Raw genomic sequence first — 27,738 nt, forward strand, 5'->3', positions numbered from 1 at the left:
AAAGTAGAAGTGAACCCAGTGTGATAAATAAAGGAGTAGGAGTCTTGACAAACTCGTATCAAGGAAAAGGACATGCGTAAAGGGAAATCAGACGTATTAAAGAACCCAGTACCAATAATCTCTAAAAACCTTGAAAGTACTGAGAAATCTACCTTTCAAAATCTCCATCTCCATGTTCCTCCTCCTCCTTTAGGTCCCTTCTTACTATTCTTGCTCCAGTGAAACTTTTTTTCTCAAGCAGCAACACTTAAGGTAAATTAGAAAACTGTTATTTGTTATTTTTGTTGTGCTTAATTACTAGTATTGTTTTGTCTAATACACTTTCGCCAACCGAATATAATAGTGATGTTAGAGATAAAATGAGCTTTTGTGGGTTTATCCTGGGAAACCTAGCCACTATTAAATTTTTCCCCTTTTGGAAAATGCATGCAGAATCCCAAACAACAGACTTTCAGTTAATGTTTTAAACACAGTCCATTTGTTCATTACACATGTTCCATGTAAACTATTGTAAAGACCAGATATTTAGAAGATACTCAGAGATTGAGTTTGACTGAAGAATTTAGCACTCTGTTTTGTGAAATCTTATTTACAAAACTTGTACATGTGTGCTATTGAAAACTGAGCGTGGCAAAAAGTAGATACTGATGATTTAAAGTTGTTAGAATGTAGGGGTTCTTAGTCTTCATGGGAAGGAAATCCTATTTAATTCTATTAAGCAGTTAAGTGCCAGATTCTTTACATTGGAGAGTTCTGGGACGGACCTACTTCTTTCCCTCTTAAGTACAACATAGAATTATTTCTAGAGGAATTGTGCCTGCATTGATAGTACTGTTGAGCTACCATGTAAGTGGGGATTTTTTTTTCTATCATGTACTTTGAAGAAGAAAACTATGAAGAAGAGATGACTCTACTTTGGAGGAAGAAAAAAAAACAACCAAAGATACCTGTTTTGAGCATCAGTTTGGTTTACTTGTTCTGTGGTTATTCTGTTTAGACTAAACTTTTAGATTTTCCATTATTCCCTTAGTATCCTTTATTTACTTACTTTCTTCCCCTGCTTTAGCCTTCTTTCTTTACCTTCCCTCAAGGCATCCCCTATCATGTAACTATTCCAGCCATCTATGAGATTGATCTCTTTATGCCATACATCTCCATCAGTTCCCAATTTGGCATATTTACACCTTGATTCTTACCTTCAAAGCCTAAAATGACCACGGATGAGTTTTTACATGTGACTAGAGTTAATATGTGAGTTGGAATTCTCATCTTTTGGGAGCAAGATGGGTTTTGGAAGGAGCCACACAATGTCTACATGGGTACATTGAGCACCAAAATTCTTCTTATCTTGGCCACCGATTTAGAGGAAATTTAGATGGAATGGTTAGTAGTCAAGGAAGAGGAAGTGAGCATAAATTTGGGAAGAAAGGGTGGGTAGTGTTAGTGCAAGGGGGAATGAGAGGATGCTGCTAAGAGGTGACAGGCTGATCCAGTGTAGAATTCTTTTCCTTCGTTGTAATCTTCAAGTTCTTCTAATTAGTTATCTATGTCAGTGATATTTGGTTTGGGTTTTTTAACTGAGAGTGTGTTACAGGCAATGGATAATTCTTAGAATTAGTTGCTTTAGTTGAATATTAAGAAATCATACGCATGATATATCAATCTTCCAAAAACATGTGACTGTGATGCTTCATCATGTCATGGAGGTTTACCCAGGTTTCTGCAAGTTTATGCTGGGTGGCCGAAAACTGGCTATTCAGTTTTATTTGAAAAGCATTTATTAAAACACCTCTCGTGCTAGAAACTTTGTAGGGGTTACCCTCAAGTACATCTTATTTGAAGGTTGGTGTGGCAGGGAGGAGCAACATATATAGTTAAAAACAAAATACACACAAATTAAGTAAAACAAATGAGAAAGGAGGGAAACTTATGGGGGAAGTGGACATAGAGGAGAGGAGTGTCTGGGAAATCACTGGAATGGTGAATGGAGTCATATTGTAATTGACTGACACTCCCTTTTTAGAAACAGTGATAATGTTGATTTGATTAGTGTTTCTTAAAACAACAGGCAGAAGGGGGTTAGGAGAGAGCAGGTACATAAAGGGGGTTAGGAGAGAGCAGGTACATAGTATAAAGCCAGATTTAGTGGGTTCTTACAAAAAAGGACAACATGGCCCCAGGGCAGGAGTTCCAAATCTGAGTGTTTTAGCTTCTCCAGGCTATGGTTTCTGGAAGTATGGTTTGGAAATGGTAGTAATGGACTCACAGAGGCTGGAGATGTAATGTATCAAGTAGCCCATTTTGGCTTGAACATAGAATGTGTGAAACAGAATAATGAGAAGTGAGTCTAGAAAGAAGGGATGACTCCAGATGATGAAGGATTTTAAGTGCCAAACAGCACAGTTTGCATTTTATCCTACAGGTAGTATTGAGCCCCCCCCGAAGCTTCTTGAGAAGATTGAGTATTATGGTCAGACTGTATCTAAGAAATACCAGTTTAGCATCTGCACTGGAGTGGGGATTAGAGAATGTAAAGACCTGGAGCAAGGAGACCGATTAGGAGTCTGTTGTAACAGTTCAAGAAAAAGTAACAAATGATTGAACCAGAGTAGTCACCATGCAAGTGGAAGGAAAGGGACAGAGACAGATGATGCACAGGTCAAACTGACAAGATTTGAAATTCGTCTTGGAGTAGCAAAGAATGGATTTGGTAGAATTGGTTCTATCTTGTGCCTGAAAGCATCATTTCATTGAATGATTGGTCCCTTTCACTTCCTGTGCTCATGCTCATGATGAACATAAATAGACTGGTGGCCACAAAAGCATTTGCACTAATGTCTATTGCAGAGGATAAAGGAAAGAGAGAAATTATATCAAGAACAAAATCTTTTAAGATAAGTCCATTGATGCTAGGGAACTTCTCTGCCCTGTGACTTCAGAGGGTGGTCAAAGAAAAAAATGCTTGAAAAAAAATAAAGTTTGAAACAAAGGGAACATTAGTCACTTGGGCTTCTATATGTTAAATATTTTCTTCACAAAGAGAATCAGGAGGTATTGCATATAGTAGACACCCAATACAGTCATAAAAAATTAAGTTTGCTGTGTCCTCACAGCCTAGACAGAATTGCTTATTGTCTTGGGAGTTGAGAATCATCTCTCAGGAAGCAATCAATTCATTGATTGGAGAAAGTAAATGTTGAAATATATATAATATAAGAACAAAGGATGAAGATTAAAATTAATCAGTATAATTATAAAAATTTCAACCTGGTATATTTCAGCAAACTGTTGAAACTAAAAAATGGGAAATGGATAAACGCAAAGACATTGACTCTTTCACCATTTCTCAGAGAAAGGTAACCCACACAACATGCTTCCAACAGTGAAGATGCCAGAGGAGCCCTGGACAAGGCAATGTGATTGAAAGTGAGGTTGGTTCTAAACCCTGTTTCCTCATAAACCTCAAAACAGCAGAAATATCTTTAATGCCCTGGTTGAAGAATGGTTATACTTGGTATCATGAGAAACCAAGTTATTCAAAAGTAGGTTCAACACCTTGCATGGTTCAAAAGTAGTCATTTACATAAACGTTGAGTATACCATCATATCCTCTCATCTGTGAGATCCAGTTCTTGACAGCCAGCTTTCGGGGTAGATTCAATTCAACTGACTGCCATAATTAGTGTGGAAAGAAGGGAGGATGAACTTTCTTGAGCTTCTGGAATCACTTAAAGAATTCATGTAATATGCATTCACATCTTTATCACTTGGCCCTAAGTTACGTGGTTTAAAAAAAAGAGCAAAAACAGCTAAAAGACCTCATGCAATCTTGCTACCATAAGAGAAACTTATTATCTGAGGATAGTAGCCTTAGTGTCTGAGGACAGGTATCCAAGCAGAAATATTTTGGAGTGGGATAGTGGATACAATGGGTAGTCTCAACATGATTTCACATAATGGAACATTAATATCAGGACTATATAACACTGTTTAAATAAAAGTCAGGTTCAGCATACAATTCAGGGTTTTGTTTGTTTTTAATTTTTATTGCTAATTTTTTAAAACAAAATTATTATAAATAAGGGCCTTTTGTTCGGTATCCTCTTTAGATAGATGAGTCATGAAGTCACTTTTATTATAATATTTTCCATGTAGTGGTTAAATTTTAAGGTATACAACATAGTCATATACTCCAATGAGCTGGCATGGTGCTATATTTTGTAGGAAACTTAGAAATGTTATATGTGGAGATTGGCAGGAATGGAAATGTCCACTAACTGCTATGGGTTACATAGATGCCTCTATAACACTCAGTGTACTCTGGGGTATTTTAAATTATCATGTCCTGACAGCAATCCCCAAACCTTCCACTCTTGTTAAGTCATACTTATGAGAACTGAAACAGGGCACCAGCCATCCATTTCTGATGTGTCATGTTAATTTCCAAATAACTACCATTCTCGTGGAGGATTATATTTCTAAGGCATGTCATTTAGTCCACAAGCATTTATTAAGTGTTTACTATGTGCCAGGCACTGTGCTAAGCACTGGACTTACAAAGAAAGGCAAAAACAATCCCTGTCCTTAAGGAGGTCATACTTTTAATGGGGGAGATAAATGTGAAAATAACTAGGTGCATGGAATACAAACACACACACACACACGCACGCACACACGGTGTGTGCATGTATGTGTGCGTGCGTGCGTGTGTGTGTGTGTGTATATATATATGTATATGTAAAATAAAGAGAAAGAGTAGTCAGAAGGTAACCTCTGAAAAGACACTTAAGTGCGGGGAGAGAGGGACTAGGAAGAGTCTCTTGGAGAAGGTGGCATTTGAGCTAAGTCTTAACAAACAACAGGGAACCTGAGAGATAAGGAGGAAGGACATTCCAAGCATGGGGTCAGCCAGTACAATGCACAGGGACAAGAGATAAAATGTCATGTGCAAGTTAGAGCAAGTAGACCAGTGTGACTTTATCATAGACTGCACAAAAGGTTAAGCCTGGAAAGGTAGTCAGTGGCTAGAATGTGAAGGACTTTTAATGCCAAAAAGGCATTTATATTTTATCCTGGAGCTTAACAGGGAGCCATTTGAATTTATTGAGTATTGGGGTAGCCTGCTCAGGCATGTGCTTTAGGAGCCCTGAGTGGGAGAAACTTGAAAGGAATAGATCAATGAGAGTGCTATTGCAGTAGTCTTGTCAGGAAAGGTGAGAGCCTGAACTAGAGTGATAGCTGTTTGAATGAAGAGATAGGGAGATATAGGAGAGATATTATGCAGGTAGAAGCAATCAGATCTGCCCTTAGATTAGATATTGTTGTTGATGGTGGTCCTTCATTCTTGAAGAGGACCAATGACATCAGCAGGGTAATATCTTTCTTTTAAATTATTTTATTTTTAATTTCCAACATTCACTTCCATAAAATTTTGAGTTTTAAATTTTTTCCCCCTCTTTCTCATCCCCCCTCCCCAAGATAGCATGCAGTCTCATATAGGCTCTACTTCTACATTCGTATTAAACATATTTTCACATTAGTCATGATGTAAAGAAGAATTAGAACTAATGGGAGGAACCAGGAGAAGGAAGAAACAAAACAAAAGAAAAGGAGAGCAAATAACATGTTTCCATCCCCATTCAGACTCCAAATTTCTTTCTCTGTTTGTGGATAGCATTTTCCATCATGAGTCTTTTGGAGTTACTTTAGATCCTTGTATTGCTGAGAAGAGCTAAGTCTATCAAAGTCAGTCGTCTCACAATGTGACTGTTACTGTGTACAGTGTTTTCCTGACTCTGCTCATTTCACTCTGCATCAGTTCATATGTGTCTTCCCAGGTTTTTCCTGAAGTCTGCCTGTTGATCATTTCTTATAGCACAATACTATTTCATGACATTCATATACCACACTTTGTTCAGCCATTCCCCAATTGATGGGCCTCCAACCGGATGATTCTTTACTTGCAAGTGAATTGGATTCAAGTGAGTCAGAGCTGTGCAAAGTCATCAGCTTCAGTCTCTCCTCCAAAGTCCTTAGGGGTCCGGTGGCAATGGCCCCAGATGTAGTGGGAGTACATCTGGTGTTAGTTTTTCTGAGGCAACAGCCATTCAGATAAGAATTCTAGACAAGAATTGAGGCAAAAGATGGCCTAGTTTGCCTTCACAAAACAATCAGTCTGGGAAGACCCTCAGAGACATGTGGGATGATGAAGGTTGTAAGCTTTTGGGTGAGTGAGAAGTTGATGGTGCCTGTTTTGGAAAGAGGATAGGGCAGGTGGGAGAAGATAATGAGTTCTGTTTGGGACCTGTTGAGCTTAAGATGAATTTGAGAATCTCAGTGACACCAACAAGTACATTTGTAATCCCGTGATTCACTTCTTAAATAAATGATAGTCACAAATCATTCTTCATTAAATATTTTCATTACAAATATTAAATATTTATCTAAATATCTGAGTCAGAATATATTGAATTCGAGCCTATTTTCCACTTCATGTTGTGAAGATATATAGAATGAAACCTTATTCTGCCATCTCACAATGTATTTACATATACAGCTGTTTTAATCACTTTTGCCCTAAGTGGGAAAAACAGCTGATGGATACATGAGTTAATTTACTTTCATTGGTGATCAGTGACAACCAGTTCTTTGGAATCCTTGGGGCTACCTTGTGTAGACAAGATTCATAAAGCAACATTTGAGAAATGGTACCCTTGTCTTTTCCAAACAAATTTAAGCAGAAACCTATCGACCTGAGAATAAAATATTTATTTGTAAATGTTCACCTACCAATTATTGATGATAGAATGGGCCCATCACCTCATCCTGCTTCCCCCCCCCCTTTAGTAGATAAGCTTCCTCAGCACAGTAATTAATGGAGCTCAGTCCCAGCTCTCCGGATCATGTGATTTTTCAGAAGAATACATTATTAGAACCCTTGCACAGCCCATCGAGCTACAGCAGCCCAGGCGGCAGCAGCAGTTCCATTTCTCACAAAGAAAATGTTGAACCCAAGCCAAATGTGTGGTGGCAGTCTGTTGCTAGGGAATCAGGGTCCTGAGGCGATTAATGACAAAGCAGGCAATAACAAGAAGGCAGAATTGCAGATTTAAAAGAGAAAAAAGTGGTTGGTGTTATAATTACCCAAAGAAATCCGCACTCATTAAATTGGCTGTTTTTATGATTGACTTTAATTGGAGGTTAGCTTCGATATTTAGCTCCTTTCCCACCCCTTTAAACACACACAGGCACATAATCAGTAGAACTACAGACTTGTTTTTCTAAGCATTGAGAGAAGCTTGCCCTGTAATTTGATCCCCACTGACAGATGCATTTTCTGTGCTGCCATTTTGAATTAACCTATTGTGGAACAATTTTCTTCAACCCTGTTGAATAAAACATCCAGTCTGATTACCTCCTATGGATTTGATAGAGTAAAAGAATGTACTTCTATTGAAGTAGATTGTTTGCATGGAGTCTACTGATATGGACTCTATCAATAAGCACCCAGAATTTATGATAGATTTTCAGATTTGTGGGTGAGAATACACTGAGGACACCCTCTACTATCCCCCTTTATTTTTGGTAGTTGAAAGTGTGGATTATTTGATTTCAGGCTACAGTGTTGTGCAAGGCAGGGCAGCTCCCCCACAGGATTTTCAGATAAGGTGAGTGAAATCTAAAGAGTCTGAATCTTTGTTTGGACTGTTAACATTTTGGATAGAGTTTTTTACTTATACAAACCAAAATAAACATCTCTTCTTTCTCTCTGTACTCCCACTCTTCTCCTCCCCCACGCCCCAAATGTTCAGACAGATTTAGTTGAAAGTTAAAAAGTTGAGTTAAAAACTCTCTGGAAAACAGAGAGTTTCTTGTTAAAAAGACATCTTTCAAGTCTGTCAATATTTTTTAAAAATATTTTAAGGTCTTTCAGGTCACACGTTATTGGAGATAAATGGGTAGACAAACAGTTTTAATACCTAAATCATTTCAGGTTCAATGCAGCACATTCATATCTTACACAGCAGTGGGGGAGCATCACTAACCATTTACCTCACAGAGAAGCCTGAATTATATAGTTACATGATGCCACTGCTCTCCAGATTTCTAATCAAACAGTGAAACAAAAGAGCCCAGCACATCCTATCCGACAATACACACACTGCTAATCAGATGCCAGTGCCAAGCTGTCTGCTTTGTTAAATACTCAGCTTCCTCCAGGCATGAAGACAGCTGCTGTAACTATGATGAAATTTGGTAGCTCAGTCTACTTTTGCTACCCTTGGGCTACCAAGATACTGTTAATTTAGACTGCCCCAATTGGTACACTTTAGGGAGCACGGTTTGAGGTTTCTTGTTTTTTTGTTTCTGTTTTTGTTTGTAATTAAAATGATAAAACATCAGTATCACAATGAGGACCTTCTGTAAGTGTTTGCCTTTGGCAGATACCTCCTGTGATAGCCCCAGCATGTGATTTTCAGTGACGTAATGGTCTTAATTGCATTTTGAAGAGAAGGGGAAACAGTGGAGAGCCTGTAGTAGTCTTAAATCAGTTCAGATTTCTGTCTTGGCTACCTGTAATAGGCTGTTTCAGCTCCAAAATGTGAACAAGATAGGAAGAGATGGAAACTGATTCTGAATAATTATCAGTCCCAACACTACCAACAGTGGGAAAGGAAGAAGCTCGAGATTTTAAATCCTCCCAGGATAGTACTGCCTGCAAGCATATTTTTCTGCAGAGGCCTATGTTCTTATCCATTTCCCCCAGATGACGTTGCCTTTGGGGACATGATTCTCAAATTGCATGTAAAATCTGTGCTGATTTAGCATACTATTTAAATGTAAATTAAAATGGAAGCCTCCATACCCTGATCATTTTGGTAAGAAAAGAGTTGAAAGAAACAACCTGAAGATATTTATTGCTTTCCTCTTGTTAGTTAGCTTTCTTAGGAGTTAGCCTTCGGAGGAAGAAAGCTTTCAACTTGTAAAACTCCACTTCTATCATGTCATATTTCCTAGGACGAGATAATCTAATAATTGACTCAACAGAGTGCAATCAATCTCAAAACCGTTTTCTGGTTCATTGTTGCTATAATGTGTTTGCGTGTTTGGACATTCCTTCAGCACATGATGGCTCTAAACATTTGAAGGTTAATTCTCGGGACTTTACTTGGGCAAAAGCCAGAGGATTCCTCTGGGGAAAGTTTGTATTAAAAACAGAAAAGAGAGGTAACAGCAACTGCTAGTGTTTGTAGAGGTCTAGAAAAGGCTTAGCTTGTCATATTGCAAATGAAGATAATGCAGGGAAGGCAGGTGAAAACACCTTTAGAATCCCTAACAAGTGCTCATCCTTTGCTTAACAGTAACTGACCACACTAGAGAGCATTCTTCATCTTTTGAGTCATAATGATCAATGATTTACAGCTGGAAGGGAACTCAGAGGTTACCCCTTCTTTTTTATATGAAGAAACTCTGGTGGACAAATTTAAAAATCTATAAGGTTTCATATGATCTGACTCTAGATAGAGCTAATGTAACAAAAATTGTGGCTGAATTATGTTATAACCACTTGCAAATTCTGGTATTAGAGCCATATAATATATGATCTACCTAAAATTACACATGTATTTTGTTTACGACCTGGCATTATGGAACTGGAGTCTGTTTTATTCATTTCATTTCGCCTTAATGAAGTGTTTTAAAAATGTACATTTATGTTATTCAGAGATATAAAACTATCAGGCTACAGAATTTAAAAACATGTATATAATATTGTCTTTCTCTCCTATTGCAGTCCAGGTACTTCATCAGGCATTATATTCAGGTTTAGAACCATTGGGCGCTGAAAAGTAGTTTATGCATTTTCGAGACTTTATGTAGCATAGTTCTTTAGTCTTTTCCCTGTGCTTCCCCCCCCCCCCCAGTGCTATCGAGTTAGTTTGGAAATTAGAGTTGAGGAGATAGGTAGGTATAAACTGAGGACAAAAGAACAAGAGCCCTGGTAAGCTAATAAGGAGACAGCTTCTCTTCCTGTTTCTGAGTATTGCAGAGTGGTTTTAAGGCAGACCTTGTCTCTCAATTTATAAAAGCCAATCGAATGGTGAGGTGACTCAGTGAAATTGTAGGGGACTATAGAAAGGAACATAATTCTTTTGTCTCCAATCTAGGACAACCATATTTTTTTCAGTTTTACATTACTTTTGAGGCATGAGCTTTCTTTAGGCTTATACATTTCATTCATTCCGATATTAGTAACAATAATAGAGACAGCTAAAATTTGTATAGCACTTATGTGTCAGGCACTGTGCTGAATACTAAAAAGTCCTTTAACTTTTAAAAGTCGGTTTAAATGGACTGCCAAGGCTAAGAGCTACAACTGAGAACATGTATCTGTCTATATGGAAGTTGGAAGTCTTTATTACTCAGATATAAGCCTTGATGACCTCTTTTTATAAGTAAACATTGGCAAATGACAAGAAAAAAGCAAAGCTGAATATCTTATAATTAAAGTATTGGTAAATCAGTAATTTCTGATGATTTAGAGGTATACTATGTTCTGAGCAAAGTATGATCATGAACTCATATAATTGATTTCTATATTGCTTATTGGATTTGGTTTCATTTCTTTGTGTCATGCCTTCTGTAGTATTAATTGATACCTCTTGTGAAGAAATTTAGATTCTTCTGGGCTGAACAGCCTTGCCATCAGAAATGCTGTGCCCAAGGAGAGCCTTATGAGGGTTCCTTGGAGGAAAAAAGCACTTCTAGGCCCAGCAGTTACCAGAACTTTGTGAGTTGCCTTGGCCGCATGTGTGCCCCAGTGCCACTGTCCTCTAAGTTTGTACCCACTTTTCCCATACTCCATGTGTTTGTGAGAGAGCGTATTCCTGGTTTATGGGGAAAATGTTGTGCAGCCACCTTTCTTACTATGTTATCTAATCAGATGCTTCTTCTTTGAAAAAAAGAAAGAAATTTAGACTCTTCTCATTTCTTTAGCATATATAATAATATAATAGAATAACCACCTTGAGGGCAGGGATGCTTTCACTTCTGTTTTTTGTCCTGGCATTTAATAAAAATAGGTTATTTTATTGACCTATATATATCAATTTAGGAAATTGTTTAAAATCTTAGGTGCAGACTTTTCTAAACTTTATATGCAGCAGAGCAAACCTACACTCCATTCATGGTGGTCTGGCTATCACAGTTAGGAATTCCAAGAAATGGATCCTTGGATTTTAGAGTTAGGAGCAACTTAGAGGCCATTTAGTCCAACCCTCTCATTTTACAGATGAGGAAACTGAGTCAGGAAAGAGGGAAAGTGACTTGCTGCTATGAGTGGTTTAAGGTTCCCAAAGCACTTTGCATACGTTATCTCATTTGATTCTCTCAAGAACACAACAAGGTAGGTGATATTATTATGCCTGTTTTAAAGATGAGGGAACAGGTCACACCATTAGAGGCAGAACTGGTTCTGCCCAGGTTCTGCCACTCCAAATGCACCGTTTGTTCCACTGTGCCAGAAAATTCTCAGAAGTCATTTGCATATTATTTATAAATAATTAACGTGTTTTCAAACTGTAGTGACAAGGAAGAACATGTACACCTTTAAGACCGTAGTCTTAGGCAAGGGATGTAATATGGATGGATTTTGAGCTTTTAAAAAAAAGGGGTTTTATTGAAAGTAGTAAAAGAACATGTCTAATCTAAAGAGAAAACATTATTTTGATGTCAATACCTGAAGAGACTTGGGCTGTTGGTTGATTGGATGAATTTAATCTCACTGATGGTAGAAGTTATCTTTGATGTGTCTATAAGAACTCCTGCCTCCCTTCAAATCTGAGAGTAAGCCTCACCATCTTAACAGAGCTGTCCTTGCTTCTCTCAGTACTTTCCCCCTCACCTCCAAACCACTTTTCTCTTAGCCCCTGCATAGATCGTATTTACATATTTGTGAATACAGGATATAGAACTGGATAGAAGAAGACACCTATGATCCATATGGGTCCTTTTCCTTTTTCTTTGATGGTACAGACCTAATAGTGGTATTCCTAAATAGGTGCTACATCTGCACAGTGATACCTAGGAGTATGTATAGCTTAGTAACCTTTTGTGGTGTAGTTCCAAATTGCATTGCAAAATGGTGCAACTAGGTCACAGTTCCACATCAGTGCATTAATATACCTGTTTTCCCATGGTCCTTCTAGCATTTGTCATTTTCCATTTTTTGTCAATTTTGCCAGTCTGGTGGCTATGAGAGGTAAATGAGAGTTGTTTTCATTTAAGTATCTCTAAATATCAATTACTTTTGAGCATTTTGGCTATTGGTAGCTTAGATTTATAAAGAGTGATTTTTCTGAAGGAATGAATTTTCTAGTTAACTTATTTGTTTCTTACCTCCCTATTAAGTGCCAAAACTTTAAAAAAAAATTTTTTTATGAAATGAAAACCTTCCCAAACAATATTATATATTTTCTCTTATTTCCCAAGTCTATTGCACATCGTCATTTTTGATGGCAGAGGGTCATAATTATGAGCATGAGTTATATATATATATATATTTTTAAGGCAATTGGAGTTAATGACTTGCCCAGGGTCACACAGCTAGGAAATGTCAAGTGTTTGGTCTGAGGCCAGATTTGAAGCCAGGTACTCCTGACTTCAGGGCTGGTGCTCTATCCATTGCGCCACCTAGCTTGCCCCCATGAGTTATATTTTGCTGTAGTTTCACTGAAGTATATATAGCTATTTGCTTTTATGTTAAATTGCCCCAGACTTCTATCCCATAGGTCTCTCACAGTGTTGTGAGCTAAGAAAAGTGTTATAGAAATAGAGTAATCTATTGTCATATTTTTGACTTCTTATGTTTGCTTCCTACAGTGCTCCTATCTTTTTCCTTTTTATCAGCTGTCAGTATGCCTACCTTTGACAACTGCTATTCTTTTAATTTGTCACTTGTATTTTGCTGTAGGCTGACAAACTGGGTAGCCTAGCTTTTGGAGATTTATTCATTCATTTATTCATCTGTCTATCTGTCTGTCTGTCTATCTACCTATCTAAAGATCTTGTCCAGACTGGTTGTACAGGGACCACTCATGGGCCAATCTAACTCAGATGAGCATATGGGAGCTTTGACCATTTCTGATCATTACTGGTTTTCTACCTCTTAGGCACTCTGGTAGTCCCTGCCACCTAGAGACTAACTGTATTAATGCCAAACTTATTTCAGACACCCAAATGGCTTAAAGCACCGCAGCTCAGAACTCCTGAGCTCAAGCTGTCTCCAGCCTCAGCCTCCCTGGTAGCCTTTTCTACAGGTATATACCATCATGAGCAACATGGAGTTTTTTTGTTTAAAATAGGAGTAAGCATGCCCTGTGTAAGAAGTATCCATATACTGTAATAATAATGACCAAAACTCAAGAGAGAGAGTGCCATATTGGATAGCCATTGAGACTTATTATTAGAAAAATCTAGTTTCCTGTGACATAATAACAGTAACATTAATAGCTAGCATTTATATAATGCTTTAAATTTTGTGAAGCACTTTACATGCATTGTCTCATTTTATCCTTTTAATGAAAGAAAGGGTGGGGAGGGACAGAAGGAAGGAAGGGGCACTAAATTTATTGTACTTTTTTTTTCACTTTTAATAAACATTTTATTTACTGGCCAACAAAGTAGTTCTAAAACCGTAGCTTCTGGAAGGACTACTTGTTTTTGCCTGTCTCGTACCTTTCCTCAGATTTGACCTTGGCCTCCCTCCTCGCCTTATGTTTTAGTGCAGGGTCACGGAATGGATCCTTGTTGACCATTGTTTTGTCCCATGGGATATCCACAGAGTGTCTGGTGGGCATAAGGTGGTTGTAGTTATACACTTTCACAAAGGACTTGACTGTTGATCTCTTTGCCCATTGCTGCAGTCACTTTGTGAGGGTAGCGGTCAGCACCTGCCACCAAGGCGTGGCTGTAGGGCCTGGCGGATGTCCCATCGTTAGTGTTCTTGACGATGAGGGCTTTGTACCCGGAGTACCGCCTGGCCAGGACCAGCTCCACCTTCCCGAGTTTCATGAACTTGCCCATTTCAACATGAAGCGGAGTGCTCCTAGAGCCAAAAGCTATTTGTTATGCTCTGATTCTGTGCCAGGCACTGTGCTAAGCCTGTGGTTATAAATAAAAGCCAGGGGCGGGAAAAAGACTTTCCCAGTCTTGCTTACATTGTGTTGGGAGAAATCATGCAAAAGGGATCTGAAAAATCCAGGTGGGTTTTTTTTTGGGGGGGGTAGTGGTGGTGGTGGTGGTGGTGGTGATATTGAAGAGATAAAGGCATTTAGCAAAGCAGCATGGCTTTCAAATGTGGAAGATGAGGAAGAAGGGATGTGGGTCCTTCAACTAATGGAGACCCCAAGAGGAACATGTCAAACTGATGAAGGGAGTGGATGGGCCTTGCAATAGGCTATTCTGGGAAAAGAGGCCTGAGGCAAGAGGGAAGTTCCCAGATAAAAAAACAGAACACACATGATTTTGAAGTCTGGAAAGTATGAAACAAATAGAGATAGAGAAGTAGTTGCTGTTATCATCCCCATTTTACACATGAGAAAACTGAGAGTGAGAGAGGTTGGTCCAAGTTCATACAGACATTGTACCATTTGTGGCAAGATTTGAGCAGAGGATAGAGAGCTGAGTTGAATTTATAAAAATTTATAAAAATACAAATCATTCCCCAGTTGATAAATGGTCAAAGGATATGAACAGGAAGTTTTCAGACAAAGAAATCAAAGCTATCTATAGTCATATGAAAAATGTTCTAAATGATTGTTGATTAGAGAAATACAAATTAAAACAATTCTGAGGTACCACCTCATACCTTTCAGATTGGCTAATATAACACAAAAGGAAAATGGTAAATATTGGAGAGGATATGGGAAAACTGGGACACCAATGCATTGTTGGTAGAGTTGTGAACTAACTGATCCAACCATTCTGGAGAACTATTTGGAACTATGCCCAAAGGGCTATAAATCTGTGCATACCCTTTGATCCCAGCAATACCACTGATATGTCTATATCCCAAAAACATTAAAGAAGAAAGGAAAAGGACCTATTTGTACAAAAATATTTATAGCAGCTCTTTTTGTGGTGACTAAGAATTGGAGATCTAGAGAATGCATGTCAATTGAGGAATGGCTAAACAAGCTGTGGTATATGGTTGTAATGGAATATTATTGTGCTATAAGAAATGATAAGCAGAAAAATCTGGAAAGCCTTATGTGAACTGATAAAAAGTGAAGTGAGCAGAACCAGAACATTGTACATAGTAACATCAATATCCTACAATGAAGAATTGTGAATGACTTAGCTGTTCTCAGGAATGTGGTGATCCAAGACAATCCCAAAGGACTATGATAAAAATGCTATCCACCTCCAGAGAAAGAACTAGTATTGTCTGAATACAGACTGATGCATGCTATTTTTCCCTTCCTCCTTTCCTTGCTTGCTTCCTTCCTTTCTTTCTATCTTCTTGTACACAATAAGTAATATGGAAATGTTTTACATGATTGTACATGTGTAAACTATATCAGATTCCTTACTGTCTCGGAGGGGAGGGAGGGTTAGAATTTAGAACTCAAAACTAAAAAAAGAGTTTTTAAAAAATATTTTAACATGTAATTGGGGAAAAATAAAATATTTTTTTTAAAGAGAGAAGGGCAAATTTTGAAAAATAAAGTAGTGACGTCATGAGACCATTACATTAAAAAAAAAAAGATTTGAGCTGAAGTCCTTCTGAGTCCCTCTCCATAGCTTTAGCTACTATATCCACTAGCTGCCACCTTCACAGTTGTGTGATGCTAGGGAGGCTGCTTAGCCAGTGAGTATACCAGGCACCTTCCTAAAATTGTATGTTTATTACAGATGAGTTCCTATATAAATGGAGAATTTTTTCACACTAGAATACCCTGTATTGATAAAATCATAGGTCTGGACCAAAAAGATAATAATTCACATTTATAATAACATTTTTCAGGTTTGTGAAGTGCTTTCCTCACAACGATCCTAGAATTTCACTGCAAGGGATATTGTGAATCTTATTCTTCTTTTACAAAGGATAGATCTGAGTTTTATAGACACGAAGTCACACAACTAGGGTCACAGCCAGACTTTCAACTTGAGCCCTCCTTATTCAAAGTCTAGCACTTTTTTCTCCTTATTTTAAGATTGCTTAGAAAAATCAGTAAGCTATAATGTACTAACTTTGTTATATCTATTAGAGATACTCAAAGACCTTATTTTTTTTTCCATCCTTCTTTACTCATATGTCTCTGTTAATTAAAGCTGATACATAATCAGTAATCAGCAGGCATTTATTAGTTGCACAAGTCATACAAATAGGAAAGAATAAAACAATTCTTGCTCACAAGGACCTCACATTCTAAAGAGGGAGACAAGAAGTATATACATACATACGTACATATGTATGTATACACATATACACACACCAAATAAATATAAAGAGAATAAATACAAACTAGTGTAAAATAGTTAAATAAAAAGTAGTTTGGGAGGAAAGGCACCAATACATGGGAGGATCAGGAAAGACTTCAGCTAGGAGATATTCTTGAGTTGTGCCCTAAGGGAAGAGAGGGATGAAGATGAGTCAGGGAAGGAATGCATTCCAGGAATTGCCCATATGACCTGAGAAAAGTAACTGAGATAGAGAGGACAGTGTGTCTGGCTTTCGGAGAGGGAGTAAAATGGTTGTAAAGACTGGAATGATGGTGGTGGCTGTGTGAGTAAAGAGAAGGATAAAAGAGATGGAGAGGTAGACTTGTTAAGACTTGGCGGCCAAATACATGCATGAGGTGAGGGAGAGGGAGGAGTCTAGGAGGTGTCCATGATCCTGGAAAACTGAGGGATAGTGTTGCCTTTGGAAGAAGGCGGTGAGTATGGGTTACGAGAGAGTGAGTTTTCTTTTGGTCATGCTGAGTTTGAGATGTCCCACAGGCAGCAGGCGATGGAGGACTGACGCTCAGGGGAGAGACTAGGGCTGGAGTTAAAGGTCTGGGGGTTAACTGCACAGCAGTAATAATTAAGCCTGTGGAAACTAAAGAGGCTTCCAAATGAGAGGAATAGAGGGAAGAAAAAAAGAGGAGGAGGCCTAGTTTAGAGCTTTGAGAAGCCTCCACAGTAATGTCCAAGTGGATGTGATGTGGAGAGAAGTGACCTTCAGGGAAGTTCTTACTGTATGAGCTCTGAAATAGATCATGTTTTTCTTCTCATAGTTCATTCCATTCTGTGAATTCCAGCAAAAGCTTGAACATCAAATAAGAATTTTACATAGGCTTACAGCATTGCTGATAAAATTAGGAATGTACCATACTCATATAGATTGCAGTGAGTGTTGTAGAGATAATAATGCACCAAGAATCTGATTATCTAATTTAATTAATAAATTTATACATGAACTGAGTTTTAGAGTGTATATATTGACAGTCCATTTTTATACTATTTTTGTTCAGAAACATTTAATAGCTAAATATTTAGAGAATTGCAAGTGTTCCTTTCTTTAGCTTTAATTCTATCCAGGGTAATTTTTTTATACTGCTCAGAATGGGCTGAAGAGAGATCTGCAAAGGGCTGTAGATACTTATCTGCCTAATTGAGCCATCATTTGTTGACATGAGGAAAGGCACGTGACTTGCCTTAATGCATTTCTTGGTAACAGCAGGAGGCTAGAATGTAGTCTATGTAAGGGTAATACCAGCAAGAATATTGTTAGACATCTGAATGTAGCCTAGCATATAGAACAGTTTGGGGAAAAGAAGGAAAGTGATATTAAAAAGAATATGATAATGATATAAATAGCCGTGAATATATTTTTGCAAAGCTTGTAAATATTTTTAGCCCAACTAGTTTTTTTTTTTAATTTAAGACATGCATTCAGTAAACAGCTATTGAGTACCATGGTATGCTACAAGGTACTGTTGGTCTTTTTGAAGGATGCAGATGTATGAGACCTGATCCATGGACCCACATGAACCTTCAGTCTAATAGAAAAGTTAAGACATGCACAAATAACTAACATAAAGAGGAGGTATAGTGAGCCAAAAGTCATATGCTGTACTTGGAGACAGTGCCAGAGTTCACATTCTGCCTCTATCACCATTACCTGTGTGACCCTGAACAAGCCACTCGATCTTACTTATAAAAGAAAGGGGTGCAGCTAGGTGGTACAGTAATAGAGTACCAGGTGTGGAGTCAGGAAGCTCTGAGTTCAAATCTGGCCTCAGATATTTATTAGCTGTGTGATCCTGGGCAAGTCACATCCTGTTTTCCTTAGTTTCTTCATCTGTAAAATGAGAAGGAAATGGCAAATCACTCCAGTATCTTTGCCAAAAACAAAACAAAACAAAAAACAAATGAGATCACAAAGGATTGAATGTTACTGAACAACAAAAATAAAAGGGATTATCTCAAAGCAGTTTCCAAAAGTGTAGTAATCTATAAAACAAAGTTATTAAACAAGGTTCACTGAGGTTGGAGAGGTAGCATCTTTCCAGAGTGGATCAGGGTGGGATTCATGGAAAATATTTGACCTTGACCTTAAAGGAAAGGTGCATTTTTGCCAGATCATAGCGGTTTGGTGGAAGGCATACTATGGAAAAAGAATGTGATGCAAAGTAAAACAGGATCCACGTTTACATAAAGGCTGAAAGTACTTTGAGAAATGAAGCTAGAAGTTAGGCACTGTACCAGGAAAAGCAGTTTGGACCTTATTTTAATAGGCAATAGAGAGAGAGATCGTGAATAGCATTCGAGGAGCCATAGAGAGTGCCAAAGACTTCTGTGATTCTGCCCTCAGGGCCAGTGAGTCAGTATTAATGACTGTAATAAAAGAGTGATAACTAATTTGTTTTGATCCCTAGTATCATTGCTGTGAGAACTTCATGGGAGGAAATTCCTTCTACCAATGTGGAATGGCATTATTCTGCAACTTAGTGTTCTGGGGACTTGCCCAGGGATTCCTCGATGTGTCAGAGGCAGGTTTTCTTGAATCCGAGGCCAGCTCTCTAGTCTCTCTGTCCTTTAATAAATCACATGTATGTGGCAGTTGAAATTTTACTTAAAATACTATTCCGATGCTTCATCCTGGTCTAGAGGTGATTTTGGGTCACTGAAGGCCATGTCCTTCAGTTCACAGAGCACAGATTCTGGCAGGTGCTACCAAACCCAAAAGGTTCAAACAAGGGACAGTGATGGAGTTTACATTTGTTGTGCCAGGACCAGGAAGGCCACTGCTCTGGCACAGTCTTGTGTGGTGCTGCTCTTCATTACTGGCATGGTAAGGGATGGGTAACAGTCTGGACACTCAATAAAATAATTCTGTTGTAGGGGGCATATCAACAGACTTTCTGTATCTGGTCTATTTTGATCATGTTCCCTTTGCCTCCTTTGAGGTCATATCTCCTCTGACAGCTCTTTTTCCCCCATTGTGGTGGCAAGCTTTATCCCTAGCAGCCTCTTGTCTCTCATCTTATTTACATGGATAAGTGCCTGGGCATTTTTGCTGGTAAGTCCCCTTCAGGCCTGCATACTGCCTTGTTTTCCTATGGCCTCTTTGTATAGCTGAACCATCCTGTGCCAGGTATCAGCTGTGATGACTTATATTACTTCCAAAAACTGAGGCAGGACACAAGGGGAGGCCGGGGGAGGAGGTGAAGTGAGGAAGGCAGAATAGAAAGAGTAGAGGCACTTGCTTTAGATATGGAATGATTACAGTCTAGCTTCTAGAAAATGAGGCAGTGTTGAACAGTAGAAAGAACATAGCTCTGGAGTGAGAGGATCTGAGACCAAATCTGTGACCTTGGGTAAGTAATGGAACTTCTCTGGGCCTAGATTTCCTCATCTGTAAAATGGGTTGGGTGCCCTTGAGTGCCTCTGAGGTCCCTTCCTCTTCTACTTTTATCATCCTATGATGACTAAATGAACAGGTGATTGAAAAAAACCCATTTATTTATTACTTATTAGGTGCTATTCACTGTATTAAGCACTGGAATACAAGTAGAAAGAATAAAGTAATCCCTTCTTTCAATAGTGAGGGAAAGTGACACATGAAAGGAGCATATCTCTTTGGTGGATGGATAGAAAGATCTGTAAGTCTTGAGGCTTTAGCAAGGGGGATGGCACCAGTCAGGGTTCCTCAGACTACACCGGCAGGTCAGATTATCGGGCCCATGGGTCTTGAGGCCATGGTATCAAGGAAGATAGTGAGGCCTGGTGGTCCTTCCCCTCAATAGAAAATGTTGTTGACTTCCGGCTCATCCACATGATATGTATAGCTGTTTCTTTCCTGCCTAGCTACCCCATTGGACTCTTTGAGTGAAGGAAAGGCAAAAGGGAAGGGCACTGGTGATTCTACATTTTAGGTCACCCCAGGGGGTTTGAAAGGGAGGGGCAAAGCAAAGAACCTAAAACTGGAAATAGATTACCAGGAACTTGGAGGGATCTTCCACAGTGTAGTAATCTGTGCCTGGATGTAGGGAAACATGTAACTTCTGATGCAGTCTAATTGCTGTGCTCAATGCCTGAAACATCAAAGGAGGCTCCTTTCACCCCTACCAGTGGCATCTCAAGTATGGTCTTTTAGAAGGCCATTGTAGACAATGTCTCCATACCATTAATACCCTGGTTACTTCTCTCCCCAACAGTGTCCATTTCTGATACTGGAGATTTCCTTTCAAGATAATGTTTAGGGGAGGTAGTTTTCCTGTAATTGGTTTGGTTCATCTGCATACTTCTCAGGTAGGTTATTTAGTAGATTCTTATTTAAGAATGAGTTGGGCTGGATGGTCTCTGAGGTCTCTTCCATCACTGAGGTGTTCTGCTTTCATGAAATTTGCATTGTATTGGCATCACTGTAGAACATGTATTCTGTGGGGACCATTTACTGCTTTCTTTTTGCCAGTGTCCAGAAATGACCTGTTGCAAACTTAACTGTTTTCAGAAGAAGGAAATGTGTGAGGTAGGATAAACATGATTAGTAGTATTAACTAAGACTATAACTCTTTTGATGGATTGGGATTTACTATTGTGATTTCTAATTAAAACTGTCATCATTTATTTGCTAAATGTACTTGAACCTCTGCTGTGATAATACTTCAACCTCAGTCCAACTCCTTGAACTTCTCTCCTCCTGTCTTATAATCTATTTTTAACAAAGTCTTTTTTGAGGAAGACACAGTTGATAGAAAATCTGTCAGCCCCATGAACCAAAACAAGATAAAATGCCTGTTTCTGATCTCCTTGGAGAGTTCATATCCTATGTAGCCCTTGAATAGAGTCAATTTCTGTTTCAATGCCCTGGAGATTTTATGCAAGACCTGTGGACTGTAGATCACTATCTTGACAGAAAGCTTAGCCCTTTCTTGAAGTTCATAGCTCCTGGCTGAAATTGCATGAGAAAATCCAGCCACATAATTTTAAATGTTCCTAATGAGGGAGGAATCTGAAAATACAGGGAGGCAGCTAAATGAACTGAAATGTTCAACCATACATGTACAAAAGGTGGAAGCAAAGAGGCATCTTACTAAGGCTACATTAAGAGAGGCCCAGATCTGTAGGAATCATGTCAGAAAGGCTGACCCCAAGAATGAGGTGAGATGTGCTCAAAATGCTACTGATGACAAAAAGAGTTGTTATGTTGAGTAGAAGCAGAACAAACTGTACCAGAGAGGCTTGGCACTTGGGGCGGCTCAGGCAGATCAGGAAAGGAGGAGAGAAATAAAGCAGAGCTATCCAGCTCCTCATTTGTGTCTATTTTCTTTTTTAAGGAGGAAAATTTTCAGATTAAGAAGCACAGAACAAACCAAGTTAAATGAATATTGGAGCCTGAGGTAGATGAAAAAGTAACAAGAGCTACTTGTTACTCTTCATAAGCCTCCTGGTGTACATGATCTCCACCTTGGGGCACTTCAGAATTTGCAGAAGTGACCTCTGAACAGCTGCTAGTGGACTTTGAGAACTTGTGGGGATGGTGGTTGTCCTAGTGGGGAAAGAAAGATGATTTGTATGTTGTGTCCGTCAATTTCATGTCAGTCCATGCAAAACCCTGCAAAGAGATAACTGAGCCAGTGGTTTGCGAACATTTACAAGTGGAAGTTGCAATTCTTACAAGTCAGCATTTTTTTCGCTGAGAATAAGTCTTGCAGAAGTAACCTCATTTACTTTTTACCTGTTAGAAATAGTGTTTACTAGTAGATAAAGTTTATCTTAGAATTCTAGGCATAGATCTTAAACTGAAAGGGACTATAAGTAAGGCTCCTCATCCTATACAGGAGAAACTGAGGCTCAGAGAGGCTGTGACTTTACCAACGTGTCACCCGTCCTAAGTAGCAGAGCTCTACCTCCAATCCAGGTCTTCTGATTCCAGTGTTTCCATGATATCCTTCCTAACAAGATAGAGGAAAAGTATATCTCTCCTTTTCTTTTACTTTAAATTTTGCTGTTGGTTATAACCCTACTTAAAGAATCATGATTAAGATCAATGCCAACTAAAAACAGGTTTCTAGTGATATGTCATAGGGCTGCTATACGTGGCTCATTCTCATAACCATTTTATATCAGTGATTTGTTACTAAGCTTATAGTTGACCTGGACCTGGGAGGGTTAGCTAATTTGTTGGATGACACCTTCCAAAAAGTCCTCAACAGGCTAAAACAATGAACTAAACCTCACAAGAGTAGATTTAATAGGGATAAGTGTAAATAACTTAGCTTTTTAAAAATCAGCTGTATGCACATAGTATCTGGATGATGTGAACAGAAAGTAGAGTTGAAAAGACTTAGCAAAGTCTTAATTAACTGCAAGCTCAAAATTTATGTTATTTGGTTGCCAAAAGCTATAAATCTTAGGTTGAATTAATAAAAAGCAGACTTCGCAGATCAAGGGTGACTGTAGCTTCACAAGGCAGCTCTCGGGACACATCTAGAGGATGGCAGTTGGTCGTAGACCTCAGATTTTTAGAACACTGACATGCCTGAGTGCATATAGTTACGGGTGACTGGAATAGTGAGGGCATTTTGTGAATCATGGTTGTTACTTTTACTGTGATGCTAAGGAAGATAGGATAGCTTTTCAGATATCTGAAGGTGTGACATAGAAAAGAAGCTAGAAATTTTGTGTGGAATCTGCAAGTCAATTTAAGGGGGAGAAAAGACTGATAATCAGTTATATAAAATGGTTAGTGGAGAAAATAAGCATTTATATAGCACCTACTATGTGCCAAGAACTGTGTTAATTACTGTGCATATTTTCTCATTTGATCTTTATATTATCTTCAAATGAATCAAGAAGTAGTGAGTTTCCTGTTGAAGAAAGTGCTCAAACATACAAGAAGTCTAAATCTTTGTTATGTACGCAATAGTATTTGGATGTGCTAACCTGATGTACATTTAGTGATCGGTCCTGAAGTATGTGATTCAAAAGAACAAATGAGATAATATTTGTAAAAAACACTTATCCCGGTGCCTGGCACATAGTAGGTGCTATATAAATGTTTATTCAACCCCACGTGCCCTCTTCCCCCCCCCCCAGTGTCTTCAAGGCTGAATGGCCATTTGTTAGAGTATGTTTAGAGGACCCTTATTCAAGTATGCGTTGGACTGCATTGGGTCCGTGGTGCCCTACAGTTCAGACTCCATGACTTCTGAAGGCCTCTTTGTCAGGGCTGCGGATTTGATTCATGCATGGGATGTGCTTTGGGCTGACTTCTAAGGCTTCTACTACTGTGAGGATTCTTTGATTCTGGCATATCAAGTCCTGATGGCCTAGTGTCTTCTCTCTCCTCTCCTCATTACCAAATTAACTTGTCAGAAACTGTGCTAAGTCCTCCAAACTACTAGAACTTTTTGGTGACCGTCATCTCTTTGCAGGACTAGCCAAACGTTTTTCATCCCTCTGGCTTTAGCATAGTCAGTGAGAGGGCATTTAAAGAGTTGGCAAGACAACTCTTTGCTCAGGTTCCATCGTCCATAGAATAGGTATCATTTAGGTAACTCTTTGGTAATTCCGAAGAGTAGACAAAACTGAAACAACTCAACAGCGACGAGAAGGTAGCTCTTAATGGTTTACAGAGTACTTTGCAGATATTAGCTTGTTTTATCCTCACAACAGCCCTTTAATGTAGGTTCTGTTACCTCCCTCCCCCCCTTTTTTTTTTAACAGATAAGGAAACTGAGGATGGAGAGATTTAATATTTATCCAGTATCTCACACTACTAATAAGACAGGCTTCAAATGTAGGTTTTTCTGACTCCAAATCTAATATTCTATCCACTGTAGCATCCAGATGCCCTTAAAATATTGCAACGTAAGGTAGAAAATAAGGGAAGGGCGGTGTAAGGAACGAATGCAATTGTATAAAAATAATCAATATTTCCAAAATTGGAAATGTAAAGGTATTTTCTCTTTCCTACTTATCAGAAATCAGTGAAGTCTACTTAAGAATTATTGTATCTGTTCAAATGATACTCTGAACTATGAATTCTTTTTTATAAGGAAGTAATAATATTTACTATGTAGCACATACACATATCCTGGGTGATAGTGCCTTAGTTGATTAGACCACTTGGTTGGAAAATGATGATAATTTGACCTAGGGTGTGGATTTGATCCTCAGGAAATACTGCTAGCATGATGGAGAAAAGATTGTTCCTGAGACTTCACCTTTAAGCGGAGACTGTGGTATCAAAATATTTTGTTACAAGGTAACAATGTGATCCATAACTGCTGATAGAAGAATAACTGGAAGTGTAGGTCAGTGGCATCATGTTTATCGTTCATTTCACATGTTATGGAGTGGTAGAATACTAGAAGGCTGCACAAGCCATAGAACACAAAGATGACTATAATCTTAACACACATTCATAGAGCACTCATAACTTTGTAAGGTACTTTCCCATGGTTTACATTATTGTATGTTTATAACAGCACCAGGGGTAGGCATGACTGACATCATCCCCGTTTTTACAAATTGTTAGTAGTAACCTAGATGTAAGGTTTCACCTGAAATCAGACTATGGCAGTGCCTGAACTAAAAACTTTCATTTTTCATTTTTCCTATTTACGAATGGTTTTATTTCTCCCAGCCCTGTACTTTTAAAGAAACAAATGCAAACCAAACACAGTTACAGAGAAATCCACTAATATAGAGCAATACTGATTGAGGTAGAATAGTTTACTACCGTTTTTGAGTTGAAGGTATTCAAAATTATTTTCATTATCAAATTGTAGTTCAGCTGACTGCTGCAAACTTTTGAAGTTGTAAAATTTTTAATAAACAAGGAAAATAAAACAGATTGTACTTCATTTTTTGTTGTTCCAGTTATTGGCATGTGTGTGGTGTGTATTCTGTAGTTTAATATATTTCTTCTTGAAGGGCAACAGTTGTCTGAAGCTAAATAAAAAGAAAAATCAGAATGGTGTTGTTTATTCTTTTTATCATCTGCATTTATGCATTAATGATATTTTTATGGATATGCAGTTAAACATTTTGGGACTGCTTCTCTTATTCAGTAAAGACAATGGCATTGTAAATTGGACAGATTAGTGTGTATTCTTTCAAGACTTTATAGGATAGTTGAAATTGCTTAGGAAAAAAGACCTTGGTTCAATTTTTAAAATCTTCTATGAAATTCATAAAATATTCATTAGCTTCAATGTAAGTAATGTTTGCTAAGGAATGTTCTATCTTCACCAAGGTATTTGTTGAGTACCACTTGAAAATAATTGCCCTGTAGTTGTTGATGTTTCAGGAAAATATGCTTGTGCACGTTAGAGAGTGATTATCTTTCTGATGTCTCCAAAGAATTCATGCCCTCACCCCTTGTTGCAGTAGCAAAGGGAAATGTCAGCAACATTCAGAGGACCAAAGTAACAAGTCCATGGTGTTTCTACTGAGGCTCAACTAAGAGAGCTGGGGAGATGCTCACAGTGGTTATCAAACAGAACTTGGCTGCCTGCTTGTAGACTTCAGTGAGGAAGCATTTCTTTATTGATAAGATTATTTTTAAGGTAGGTTACGTTTATAGATATGACCAAAGGGCATCCCAGGAAATCTCTACATCCTACAGCTAAAACTAGTATCAAGTTAAAATAAACCTCCCTCATCATTCTTTTCAAGAAAAATAAGGAAATCATTAGCTGGCCAGCCTGGAGAGTGAGTCAGCAAGCATTTATTAAACCCTTACTATTTGTCAGGCTGATATTCCAGATAGACTGTGGGACTTCTTTAGCTTCTGTCAGCTGGCTGTATGACTCGCCAATCAAAAGAATATGTTTGGGGCAGCTAGGTGGTGCAGTGGATAGAGCACCGGCCCTGAAGTCCGGAGGACCTGAGTTCAAATCCAGCCTCAAACCAAACACTTGACACGTACTAGGTGTGTGACCCTGGGCAAGTCACTTAACCCCAATTGCCTAAAAGAAAAAAGAAAAGAAAAGAATATGTTTGTTTAGATGAAAGTACTGAATTCCCAGAATGCTAAAGAGCAATCCTTTTGACTCGACCAGAGTGTTAAAAGTAAAAAATACCTCTTTTGCATTGGTTAATAAAAGGGAGAAAACTGCAATAAAAAGAATTCTGTAGTTATCAAACAAGTGGGACAACAGCCTGTGCCTTGATGGATGCTTAGCACATTCTCTACAAACCCAGGAGATAAAGACGAGATAACAAGCGTTTATTAAAGGACATTTATGTGCCAAGTTGGGGCAGCTAGGTCATCCAGTGGATAGAGTGCCCAGCCTAAAGTCAGGAAAACTCATCTTTGTGCGTTCAAATCTGGCCTCAGATACTTCCTAGCTGTGTGACCCTGGGCAAGTCACTTAATCCTGTTTGCCTCAGTTTCTTCATCTGTAAAATGAGTGGGAAAAGGAAATGGCAAACCACTCCAGGATCTTTGCTAAGAAAACAGTCATGCACCGTTGGAAAAACAACTGAATCAAAAATATGCCAGGCACTGTGCTAAACACTGGGAATGCAAAGAAAGACAAAAACACTTCATGCCGTCAAGGCACTCACAGTGGAGTGGAGGGGAACATAGTTTCAGATCATTAGATGATCTAAAAGTGATTTTATTTTGATGATACATGCATGTAGATTACTAAAAGGTGACTCATTTAAAGAGATATTTAAGGTATCTCCCTCTAGTACTGTAATTTATCCTTTCTTTCTTTTTCATATCTCTGAGGTTACCTTTGAATTTTTTTCTTTCTTATTCCACATTTTTAATCATTTTCCAAGTTCTGTTGATTCTGCCCATGACTTCTACTTTCCTTATCCTTCAGCATATTCTTCATCTTTTTGCCTGAATAATCTGACACCATCTAGTCATGTCATTCCTCCACTAAAAGATCTTTGTGGTTCCCTGTTACCTACGGAAGAAGACCAAATTCCTTGTCCTGGCATTCAATTCCCTCCACATTCTGGCATCAGCCTGATCTTATATTATTCTCCTGTATCAAGTTGTCAAGTCAGCAAATTTATTAAACCTTTACTTTATTTCAGGTACTGTACGAAGTGCTGGGAATGCAAATTCAAGCGAAAGGAAAGATAGTCTCTGCCTTCAAAAAGCTTATGTTCTAATACAGGAAGCTAATACATAAAAGGCAGTGGAAAAGCAGGAAAGAGTAGGGAAAGGTATTTGCCCAGAAACATGGTGGTGAAGACCAGAGATGCAGAAGAACTCAA

General features: G+C 38.4%; 1 protein-coding gene and 1 pseudogene across 2 annotated transcripts in view; one reads left to right on the top strand and one right to left on the bottom strand.

Moving 5' to 3' along the window:
- Nucleotides 1-27,738, top strand: part of ADK (adenosine kinase) — a 616,356-nt gene that overhangs the window by 347,466 nt on the left and 241,152 nt on the right. The window lies entirely within an intron of this gene.
- Nucleotides 13,635-14,082, bottom strand: LOC110221466 (large ribosomal subunit protein eL27 pseudogene; annotated as a pseudogene).

This window comes from Phascolarctos cinereus, unplaced genomic scaffold, assembly GCF_003287225.1.
Source record: "Phascolarctos cinereus isolate Bilbo 61053 unplaced genomic scaffold, phaCin_HiC Scaffold_3;HRSCAF=262, whole genome shotgun sequence".
In the NCBI taxonomy this organism is placed as follows: Eukaryota; Metazoa; Chordata; class Mammalia; order Diprotodontia; family Phascolarctidae; genus Phascolarctos; species Phascolarctos cinereus.